Raw genomic sequence first — 12,722 nt, 5'->3', positions numbered from 1 at the left:
ACTGTGTTTATATTACTTTTATGTTGTGTTGCTTTTCTAGTCTTCCAGCGATGGTGGAAAGGGAAACAACTAAAGCGCGAAGCAGGGGAGATCCAAACCATGCTACAATTTATTAAAGCAAATAAAAAAGGGGGAGATGAAGGAAGTTAATGTGGCCACAATAGAGAAAGCGGAGATGTGCCTGCAAATGGGACTCTCTGCTTGGGCTGAATGTGCTTGCAAACAAGATGTTCTGCCAAGGAGACGACACAGCCTTGAGTTTAATGGTCCCTCGCAAACGAGGGAACATTTCCTTTCTGTGATAAGAAGGAAGAAGAAAGGGCTCTGGACAGACTCTGCAGTAAGCAGGAATTTCACTCGCTTTTGCTGTACGATAACATTTATGCACATGCACTATACTGAGAAGGCTTAGTCATACAAGTCTGGAATTCTGCCCAGGGGGGCTATATAAAAGTAAACTGCAAGCTTGCTTGTGCAGTTCTTTTTCCTCCAGCCGGAGTTGTGTTTTTGTCCGTCTCTTGTGTGTGTGTCTTTGCGTCATTTCACTCGCAATCTCCAACATCTAAGCAGATAGTCTTATTCAAAATGCTAATCCCCAAAATATCTGCCTTCTTTTCACAGTTATCCCAGTATTATATAATAAAAGTAAATAATAAAAAGTCTGATCTACTTTTCTTTGTGGTTGACAGAATATATTTTACAACTTTTGAACCTGTTCTTAAGCAAAGGAAAAGTCATTCCTTTAAACCCCATTGAACTCAATGACTCAGCATATAGGAAGAGAGAGATCTAAGTTAAAGAGAACTAAAATAATTAGAACAGAAAAAAATACTTTACCCAAAGCTCCCCACCATGTTTGAGTAAGTTCTAAGGGAGCAGAAGGTCATTTCTTGGAAGGTCTATTCAAGTTCAAACTATGCTTTTAGACAACCCAGTTGCTACCATAAAAACCTGTCACATGATAAATCCTGTGATCTTGCTACCCATGGAAATAGAGCCCCTGGAGTACGTTGCATAGAAGCCACAGATATGATCTATTCCAGTTGCCCCAACTGGAAATGAGCTTCTCCAGATGCCAAAGAACAATGATTCAAATGATGGAGCAGTTTTATGAGAGAGGAAAAGTCATTCCTCAGGGACTTCTGCAACAAAAAGTGGAGCTGATACCCATCATCTGAGCCTTAGGGCTGGGGACAGGGAAGAGTTTAAATGTTTATACAGATTCTCAGTATGCCTATGTGACCCTACACACATACAGGGCTATTTGGAAGAAAAGAGGCATGTTTCCTGCAGAGAATAAACAGGTATATCATGTGTTAAGCTTGCTGAAGCTCTTACATGCAGTATAACAAAAAAAAAAAAAAAAAGGTGGCAGTGATTCATTGTACGGGTCTCATAAAGGAAATGCAAGCTATCAAAGGGAAACAACAAGGTGGAAGCAACTGCCAAAAAGCAGTCTTAGAACTAGTCAGTAACCTCAAAAGTTAGATCCATTCAGCTATTCCCCAATCTTCATAAAAGAAGAATTAGACAAATACCCAAAATGGAGCTTTAATAAAGACCTAGGAAGCCATGTGTGGCTATATACTGTATATGAGCTGTGCTTCTTTCCCCAAACTGTGGCTTGTTAAGCCATTAAGGAAGTTCATCAAGGAACTTATAGGAGAGAAGTCCTTTAAAATTAGCTGAGTTCATGGTAACTCCTGTCATGAAAAGTACAATTAGCTGCATAGTTGAGACATATTTCTTTTGCATAATGACCAGCTCCAACATTAGACACCCCTCCCAACACACACACACACACACACACGCACACAAACACACACACACACACACACACACAAACACACTGCCAGAAGCCCTCAGATAAGGCCTATTCAAACCAGAGGGTTATATCCTGGATAAGGTTGGCAAACTGATTTCACTATCATGCAGAGAGTACTGGGCAATTTCAAGTATCTCTTGGGGCTAGTAGATACATTTTCTGGGTGAATAGAAGCATTCTCTTTTATAAATGAAGTGGCAGCTGCAGTGGATAAGGAATTACTAAAAGAAATAATCCCCACTTGTGAGCTCCCAAAGTCCTGACATTATTTGGTCCAGCATTCATGTCTCAAGTGATGAAAGGAATAATGACTGTCTTGGGCATAAAATGGAACTTGCACTCAGCCCAGAGACCCCAGTCATCAGGGAACATAGAGCCATCCAGTCAGATCTTCAAATGGGCTTTAGTCAAGCTATGTTAAGAAACTTAAGAAAGTTGGATTAAGGTGCTTCTAACTGCCCTAATCTTCATACGGTTAGATGCATTTGAACACATGTATAGCAGATCCATACCCCAACCCTGAGAAGGAACACCTTAACCCCTTTGGGCCCCCTATACCTCAAGTATGCTCTCCAGGTAGAAGAAACCATGAAACCCCTCATACAGTATGGTAACTAGGTGCTACCTGTACTCATTAATCTGGCCCAACAAACTAGGAAATTGGGTGAATAAAAAAAAGCTGGGAAACCCACAACCCTCAGAATCAGCTGACTCCTAAGTGGAACAGACCTCACTTGGTGATCCTAACCAGTTATTCTTCCCTGAAGTTGTAGGAGAGCACACTGTGGGTATGTCACACTTGAGTGAAAAGAGCTCCCAAGCCCCAAACTCCAGAAAGACAACCTGGGAAAGCAGACACCCTTGACTATTCATGTGAACCTCTTTCTGGCCTGACACTTCTCTTCTAAAGAACAACAAAAGGGTCACCAGAGATATGTAGGCCTTGGCAGTGAACCTCAGTATCAGGGCAAAATTTTGCCTATTGGCAAAATATATAATTTAATTTTTAGGAAAAAATTGACATATGACCATTATTCTCTTTCTAATACTTGGGTCATATGTCTTAAATTATCTAGTATCCTTTGTCTCCAAAAGGTTAGACAAGTGTTGGTCACTAAGTGATAATATCAGGTAGAACTTAGGCCTGGTGACAATCAAATATATCTAAAAGTAGTTGAGGGGAAGTTCTGCTTCTCTACCAGAGGTTTTAAATGAAAGTGGAAAGTGAAAGTGAAGTCACTCAGTTCTGTCCCAACTCTTTGCGACCCCATGGACTGTAGCCTACCAGGCTCCTCCGTTCATGGAATTTTCCAGGCAGAAGTACTGGAGTGAGTTGCCATATCCTTCTCCATTATAAGGATGCTCCAAATTGGCAGAAAGCAGTTACAGAAGACAGATTTTGCTCCGTCAGCACCCCTCAAGATTGAAGAGCAGGGCAAAAGACAGAGGAAGGGTTTATCACCAGCACAGCCTATTAACAATTCCTGGGAAATAAAAATAAAACCTGGTAATAAAATAAAAGGCAATAAAATCTAATTTCCCCCTCTTTGTGCTTCATGCAGCTTCACTTGCTCACAAGGGGCCATGTGCAGAGGCCCCACACCTGGCACTTCAGACAGGATTCCTAGTGCAAAACACCTGCAGTAACACCTCAGCTCAGCTGCGACCTCTGTGCAAAATCATCGAGCACAACACAGCAACTCAAAATGGCGGCAGTGCCCGGTGCAGAAATGGTGCACCAGGCATGGCGGTCAGGTGAGAACCCTGCTCACTCTGCTCCCTTCTGACAGAAATCCTGTAAAGAGCTTGCTCATAGCCTTTATGGGAGAGTGTGTCTCTCCATTTTTGATCTAAGAATAAAGCTTTCCTTCTGAATCAAGGTCATTCTCATTCTTTTTGCTCAAGACACACCAAGCAGGAGGTCCCTTATTGCGGCCTGACTCAAAAGGGTCAATAACAATGACACATATTTGCTCTTGCACTTATACCATCACCATGTGAAGGAAATGCCTGGGCTAACAGCCCGATCTCTCCTGGGATGGATGAATCCTCCCTGGAATGGAAATAAATACATATGGAATGAGACATGTGGATGAAAGAGATGTCTAGGAGGACCCTAGATCAGGTGACCTGATCCAGCTGTGGGTATGAAAATTATCTCAACCAAAATAATCAGAAATGTCCAGCTGAGCTCAGACTAGATCAGTAGACTCTTGGCCTATCAGCAGAGGCATTAAAAATAACTATTTAATGCTGCTTGCCACTGAGATTGGAGAAGGCAATGGCATCCAACTCCAGTAGTCTTGCCTGGAAAATCCCATGGATGGAGGAGCCTGGTAGGCTGCAGTCCATGGGGTCACTAAGAGTAGGACACTTCTGAGTGACTTCACTTTCACTTTTCACTTTCATGCATTGGAGAAGGAAATGGAAATCCACTCTAGTGTTCTTCCCTGGAGAATCCCAGGGACAGGGGAGCCTGGTGAGCTGCCATCTATGGGCTTGCACGGAGTTGGACACGACTGAAATGACTTAGCAGGAGCAGCAGCCACTAAAATATTGAGGTGATTTGTTAAGAAGCAAAAGCTAATGGATCCAACAACATTTAATGAACAAAATTAGTGGAGTAACATCTACAACAGTCTCATGGGAATAAAAACTTTATACCCAGGTTCTTTGTCTTTTACATGAAATTACTACAAAAGCTTCCAATATGTACAATAACAAAGGGAATATTATTAATATGAGTCTTCTAAGAAAAGACAAAAGAAATATTTCTTTCCATTGAAATGAAACATTGGAAATTTTATGAAAAATAAATGCCACTGGTCATTTAATATATTTAATTAAATATCCTTTGTTCTGAAATGAATATGTGATAGGATGAAAAGCCAACATGCATACATTACACACATTGACAACATGGAAACAATCCATCTAAAGGAAAGAGGGAAAGAAATAAGAAAAATATATAAGAAAAAATAAAACTCCTAATACTTGTCTCATTATAATAACTAGAGTCAAAGCCAACAAAACTAGTAGTAGTGAACATTCAAGAATACAGAAGTTAACTCCAAGAAAGGGAGTACTAATGGTGAGAATTAGGAGATAAACCTAACTTTACTGTTACTGTAACTAGAATCTGATCACTACTGTAAGTAAAGAAAAAAGTGGATCTATAAAATTCTACTTCTAAAGCTATATAAGCCATCTCTCTTGCCCTGTCTCACACTTTCTGAACCTATATTTTACCCTAGCCATTGCTATGACAACTAGTTTAATGCAGTTGTAACCAGATAGGCCTTTCCCCTCAGCTTTACAACTATTTATTTCTTTTTCAGCACTTTTTCTGAAGTCTACGGTTGTGTGGTGAGTTTTGTTAAACTAAGAGATGGTGACTGCAGCCATGAAATTAAAAGACGCTTACTCCTTGGAAGGAAAGTTATGACCAACCTAGATAGCATATTCAAAAGCAGAGACATTACTTTGTCAACAAAGGCGTGTCTCGTCAAGGCTATGGTTTTTCCAGTGGTCATGTATGGATGTGAGAGTTGGACTATAAAGAAAGCTGAGCAATGAAAAATTGATGCTTTTGAACTGTGGTGTTGGAGAAGACTCTTGAGAGTCCCATGGACTGCAAGGAGATCCAACCACTCCATCCTAAAGGAAATCAGTCCTGGGTGTTCATCGGAAGGACTGATGTTGAAGCTGAAATGCCAACACTTTGGCCACCTGATATGAAGAGCTGACTCATTGGAAAAGACATTGATGCTGGGAAAGATTGTGGGCAGGAGGAGAAGGGGATGACAGAGGAAGAGATGGTTGGATGGCATCACTGATTCAATGGACATGGATTTGGTTGGTCTCCAGGAGTTGGTGATGGACAGGGAGGCCTGGTGTGCTGTGGTTCATGGGGTCACAGAGTCAGACATGACTGAGCGACTGAACTGAACTGAACGGAACATTTATTAAGTAGAACACTGTGTGATTTGTGGTTGGTAAGCCAAGTTTCAGCAAAAGACTGCAAGAAAAAGTGAAATGTGCTGTTGTTATTTAGTTACTATGTCACGTCTGACTCTTTTGCAACCTCACAGGCTGTAGTCTGCAAAGTTCCTCTGTCTATGAGGTTTCCCAAGCAAGAATACTGTAGTGGATTGCCATTTCCTTCTCCAAGGAGTCTTCCCAACCCAGGGACTGAACCCATCTTTCCTTCTGTGGCAGGCAGGTTGTTTATCACTGACCTATCAGTTCAGTTCAGTTCAGTTCAGTTCAGTCTCTCAGTCATGTCTGACTCTTTGCAAACCCATGAATTGCAGCATGCCAGGCCTCCCTGTTCATCACCAACACCCGGAGTTCACTCAAACTTGTGTCCATCTAGTAGGTGATGCCATCCAGCGATCTCATCCTCTGTCGTCCCCTTCTCCTCCTGCCCCCAATCCCTCCTATCATCAGGGTCTTTTCCAATAAGTCAACTCTTCGCCTGAGGTGGCCAAAGTACTGGAGTTTCAGCTTTAATATCATTCCTTTTAAAGAACACCCAGGACCGATCTCCATTAGAATTGACTAGTTGGATCTCCTTGCAGTCCATGGGACTCTCAAGAGTCTTCTCCAACACCACAGTTCAAAAGCATCAATTCTTTGGCACTCAGCTTTCTTCACAGTCCAACTCTCACATCCATCCATGACTACTGGAAAAACCATAGCCTTTACTAGATAGACCTTTGTTGGCAAAGTAATGTCTCTGCTTTTGAATATGCTTAATGTCTCTGCTTTTGAATATGCTGTCTAGGTTGGTCATAACTTTCCTTCCAAGGAGATCAGTTCAGTTCAGTCGCTCAGTCATGTCCGACTCTTTGCGACCCCATGAATCGCAGCACGCCAGGCCTCCCTGTCCATCACCAACTCCCGGAGTCCACTCAGACTCATGTCCATTGAATCAGTGATTCCATCTAGCCATTTCATCCTTTTTCGTCCCCTTCTCCTGCCCCCAATCCCTCCCAGCATCACAGTCTTTTCCAATGAGACAACTCTTCGCATGAGGTGGCCAAAGTACTAGAGTTTCAGCTTTAGCATCATTCCCTCCAATGAAATCCCAGGGCTGATCTCCTTTAGAATGGACTGGTTGGATCTCCTTGCAGTCCAAGTGGACTCTTAAGAGTCTTCTCCAACACCATAGTTCAAAAGCATCAATTCTTTGGCACTCAGCCTTCTTCACAGTCCAACTCTCACATCCATACATGACCACAGGAAAAACCATAGCCTTGACTAGACATACCTTAGTCAGCAAAGTAATGTCTCTGCTTTTGAATATGCTGTCTAGGTTGGTCATAACTTTTCTTCCAAGGAGTAAGCATCTTTTAATTTTATGGCTGTAATCACCATCTGCCGTGATTTTGGAGCCCCCCCAAAAATAAAATCTGACACTGTATCCAGTGTTTCCCCATCTATTTTCCATGAAGTGATGGGACCGGGTGCCATGATTTTCGTTTTCTGAATGTTGAGCTTTAAGCCAACTTTTTCACTCTCCTCTTTCACTTTCATCAAGAGGCTTTTTACTTTCTGCCATAAGGGTGATGTCATCCGCATATCTGAGGTTATTGACATTCCTCCCGGCAATCTTTATTTCAGCTTGTGCTTCTTCCAGTCCAGTATTTCTCATGATGTACTCTGCATATAAGTTAAATAAACAAGGTGACAATATACAGCCTTGACGTACTTCTTTTCCTATTTGGAACCAGTCTGATGTTCCATGTCCAGTTCTAACTGTTGCTTCCTGACCTGCATATAGGTTTCTCAAGAGGCAGGTCAGGTGGTCTGGTATTCCCATCTCTTTCAGAATTTTCCACAGTTCATTGTGATCCACAGAGTCAAAGGCTTTGGGATAGTCAATAAAGCAGAATAGATGTTTTTCTGGAACTCTCTTGCTTTTTTGATGATCCAGCAGAAGCTGGCAATTTCACCTCTATTTCCTCTGACTGACCCATCAAGGGAGTCCAAAAAGTGAAATAGAGAAATTTATTGCTCACAAATCCTGGAGGAGGTTCATGGCCTCAAGGAACCACACAGAAAGTCAAGGCAGTGTGTAGACAGAGTGCTAGCAGCAGGATCTGTGGTGAACATATTTAAGATCCTTGGCAGAATGCTTTGCAGTTTCCTGATTAAGAGTGAATTGGTTTATTCAAATCCCCTCAAAATGTTTGTATGTGTGTTTGTGTGAGGTCAGGGGGAGTCTCTTTAAGGAGTTCACAAGGGCAGGGAGTTGGGTGGTAGAACAGACTGTATCAGTTGCACTGGAGCATGACATCAATACTTACATTTACTTGCAGCTCTTCTGGGTATTATCTAGGTCTGTCTAATGTTAGATCAAGGACCCTGCATGCCTCTTGGCCACACAAAGTGTATGCCAAGGCACCAAATTTATGGAGTCGTTTAACTAAATTCTCAACAGGTTGGGACACGTGAGAAAAGTCACAAGATCCCACTCATTGAAAATTTGGAAGTGTCCAAGTGTTAACAGCTAACACACCAAGAAGCAACTGATTTACCAATGGGGTTAATATCTTCAGAACTCCCTAGAGGAATTCAACATCAGTGCCCATAGCTGTATATATTGTTCCCTTCTTTCCTTGTTTCATTCTTCCCAACCCCAATTCTTGATCTCTTGGATCAATTCCCCAAACAAACTTGCATAGGAAACCCTTGTCTTACATGCCACATTCTGATGGGAATCTAGGTTTAAAAATCAAAAGATAAGATATAAAATAAAATATGAATATGAAAATATTGTGATTATAGAGGGAAAATGTCACAATCGCAAGTTTATACTACTGTGGTTTGTTACCTACTTTCACAACTGAAAAAAAAAAAGCTAAATTTAAGATCAAGGTTAAGAAAAACTAAAAGCATCATTTTGCTCCCATTCAATTTCATAAACTCACTGAATTTCATCTAAGTTAAAACTTCTGGTATGATAACTATTTGATTTTCATAGCAAACAAACTCATGAGTTGATGTAAACCTTATTCCTATTAAAGAATTTACATTGCTCATTCTAAGGCATTTTTTAAACTGTACATAATTTTTAAAGAACTCTCGTTCATCTTTTCAATATCATTGATGTCACTGATCATATATATAAAGTGCATCTTTGTATTTTCTTTGTATATACAACTTAAACATTCACACAAGTTTTGCTGTTCATTATTTACAGAGGAGGAAAAGGTAGCAAAAAGAATTCAACACTTGCCTAAAATGACTTGTTTAGTAAGTGCAGGAGACTGGCAAAGATCTAGGTTAACAGAAAGGTTTCTTGCTATAAGTGTGTACGATAGGCTATGGAGTTTTCATATCTGGTAGGGTGTCCTAGATAACCTTCTTAACTATATATGCTTTTTGAATTTAATTTTCAAATTGAAAATGATATAATCCTTTTACAAAATGGTGTTGTGAAGATTAAATGAAAAAATCATTTATCAGAGTATTTTTACTTATGACATTTCTGAGTATAGTGGTGGTCACCTTTTTAAAGAAAATAGTTTATTGGTGAGATCAGAAGCGGATGGAGGACAGGGATTTGTATAGACACTGAATGTGGAAAAAGTGAATAGCTCATCAAATGTTAAGAGCTAGACATAGTTGCCTAGCCAAAGGAAACTATCTCCACCATCTCCCCAAAGAACAAAAGTAGCCTAAAGGAGTGTCCTTACTGAAGAAAGTTAAGTACTCCTTCCCTTCAAATAGAGGAATGGGAAAAACTGGCTGACAATGCAGCTGAGTTCTCCACATTCACCAGTCCGAAAAGTTGTTCCTCCCTTCTAAAAAAAAAAGAAGCCCTGAATGAAATATTCTTCACATGTTATAAAAATGCAGAAGTGGGAAACACAGAATATGATCACACCATCTATTAAAAGATGGGAATTTTTAAGTCACTTCACATCTGTAGGAATCAGATCAGTATTACAAAGTGAAGTAAAACATACTAACATGTATTAAATGGCCAAGTGAATCAGGAAATGAGATAGAAAGGAAAGAACTGGTAGAATATTTGTATCATAACCAAGACCAAACAAAAACTCAAGTTTATTATGTCAATCCAGTCATATATAAAAGAGGAAGACAGGGAGGACTTAAAGAAAGAAGTAAGCTTGATCTGCAGAGGACATGTGAACTATTAATGTGATGGTGAGCTCCTCAATGATGATAAATATCCTAATGGAGTTATGATTTCATTGTAGTCTGTGTAAGGGGGCACTTTTTAGTATGCAAGAGAAATTAGAAAACATAGAATCTGTGCAATCCAGTTACTGGAGTAGGAATTTATACATGAGATTACCAATGTCACAAACCTAGTCTGTGATAGTTTCAACATAAGAGCCAGATCAGATAAACAGCAAAGTTTGGGTGATCCTTTTCATGAGTAGAATTTTAGCCATATTTTCATGGAATAGGGATATGTGTAAGAGTTAAACTGGTATTTTTTTGTAAGATAGGGCAAGGAGAAGAAAACAAGCAGCCCTTACACTAAATAACACTACATTTATATTTTAAAATCAAAGAACTTCAGGTTTGGAAATGTCTTTAAAGGGCATTTTCAATTCTTGCATTATGCAGGACTGACTCCAAGTTAAAAGAAAATCATTGTGAATTGAAGTCTAGAGAAGGGAAGAAATGACTTTTTAAAAATAAAAACCTTTGGCTGCATTAAAATAGCTTTTGAGTTATTTTTATTTCCTGCCTTAGCTAAAGAACTTCCAAGATCAATAAATGTAAAGAATTACCATCTAACATTTTTACCAATTGAATATGTGATGATAAATTTGCTTTTTATAAAATGTTAAGATATTTTCTTAGATATGCTCCATTCTTTATAAAGTATATCTAATCACTTAAATAGCACTACATTCTCATCAATCCATGCCATTAAAAAAATGAGTTATATAAGCTGCTCTCTGTAAAAGGGACATTTTACTCAAATTTGTGTTTTTATATATAGGCAAAGTAAAATAAATGAGCCTCAACTATATCTATGCAATTCATTTTCTTTAAAGAAAATATAAAGATAATCTGGAATTTCTCAGAATATTATGTTATTCATTGTAATAAAATAAATAATACATGTGTTTTTTGTCCCTAGTTCCTAACACAGAGCTTGGAAATCCCTTGGAGTGTCTTATGTTTTTCGTAATGGGATCCTTTAGATCATAGTTGAATTTATGCTAAGAAATGACTCATGGTGGGCCCTTAGATAGTTTCAGTAGTTTTGAGGAAGAGGTTAGCCATAACAGAAAGAGCAAGCACTTGATTAGAGGATTGAAACTTTTGCTTTTATTTCTCAAACTCTGAGGAGGGGAGTGGGACTAGAGATGAAACTCAATCACAGGGTCAGTGATTTCATCAATCATTTCTATTTAATGAAACTCAAATAAAGTCTCTGAATACTGAAGTTCGGTACATTCTGGGTTGCTGAACACATTGATATGCTGACAGTGGCATTCCTGGATATGTTAAATTGTCAACTGATATTTTATTGTTGGCAAACAAATATATGCCAGAGCTTAAAAATTAATTTTGTGAAAATTAAATCGCAGGTAAGAAAACTAGCTCTATACATAGCGTATCATAAAAATATAAAAATAATGACAATTTTATGGGTCAGAGGAAAGTTCAAAGACTATGAAAGAACACAGTTTGCATTGTAATTACAACTTCTGATTTGTATAGACCTTATTTTTTTATTTAAATTTATTTATTTGAATTGGAAGCTAATTACTTTACAATATTGTATTGGTTTTGCCATATATCAACATGAATCTGCCACAGGTGTACACGTGTTCCCTATCCTGAACCCCCCTCCTACCTCCCTCCCCATAACATCCTTCTGGGTCATCCCAGTGCACCAGCCCCAAGCATCCTGTTATCCTGCTTTGAACCTGGACTGGCGATTAGTTTCTTATATGGTATTATACATGCTTCAATGCCATTCTCCCAAACCATCCCACCCTCTCCCTCTCCCATAGAGTCCAAAAGACTGTTTTATACATTTGTGTCTCTTTTGCTGTCTCTTATGCAGGGTATCGTTACAATCTTTGTAAATTCCATATATATGCGTTAGTATACTGTATTGGTGTTTTTCTTTCTGGCTTACTTCACTCTGTATAATAGGCTTTAAAAGCCTTAAAAAAATCTTCTGATTAAACTTTCTGATATACATGAAAAGAAATTGCAGTTTAAATTATTTTAATACAGTTCAAAAAGATTATATAAATAGTGCTAAATAATGATTTAATAATACCTATTTGAAGGTATCTAACTCTAGTATTCTTGCCTGGAGAATCCCCACACAGAGGAGCCTGGCAAGCTACAGTCCATGAGGTCACAAAGAATCAGACATGACTGAGCAACTAAGCACAGCAGAGCACAGCACATTTGAAGTTACGTATACTAACTCTTACCATAAAATGTTATCTTTTAAAAATCATTATATAATAATAGTTTAAAGAATAAACAGTAAAAGTTTTATTTTATAATTTTGATCAATTAGCACTGATAAAATATTTTCCTTTTTATTAGTTATTGTTCTTTCAAAATTGTCTTTAACTTGAAATTCTGAAATTTTTAAAATATATTTAAATTTTAAAATTTTTAAATTATTTTGTTAGGCCAACTGAAGGGTATTTAATTGATTTACCTTGTCTCTTCAATAGAAATACCATTAAATACATTTTAATGTTAATATTTACTTTAAACATTTTTATGTACCTTCCCATTTGACACTTTGCATTTTATAATTACTGTTTTATTATATAATTGTTAATCTTAGATTATTTTTACTTTACATAGTTAACCTATCATATTTTTAGTTTGTAATGCTTTAATTCTTGTAATTTTTAATTTTATATTT

Source organism: Capricornis sumatraensis, chromosome 3, assembly GCF_032405125.1.
Source record: "Capricornis sumatraensis isolate serow.1 chromosome 3, serow.2, whole genome shotgun sequence".
Classification (NCBI taxonomy): domain Eukaryota; kingdom Metazoa; phylum Chordata; class Mammalia; order Artiodactyla; family Bovidae; genus Capricornis; species Capricornis sumatraensis.
Note: the sequence above shows the minus strand (reverse complement) of the source record.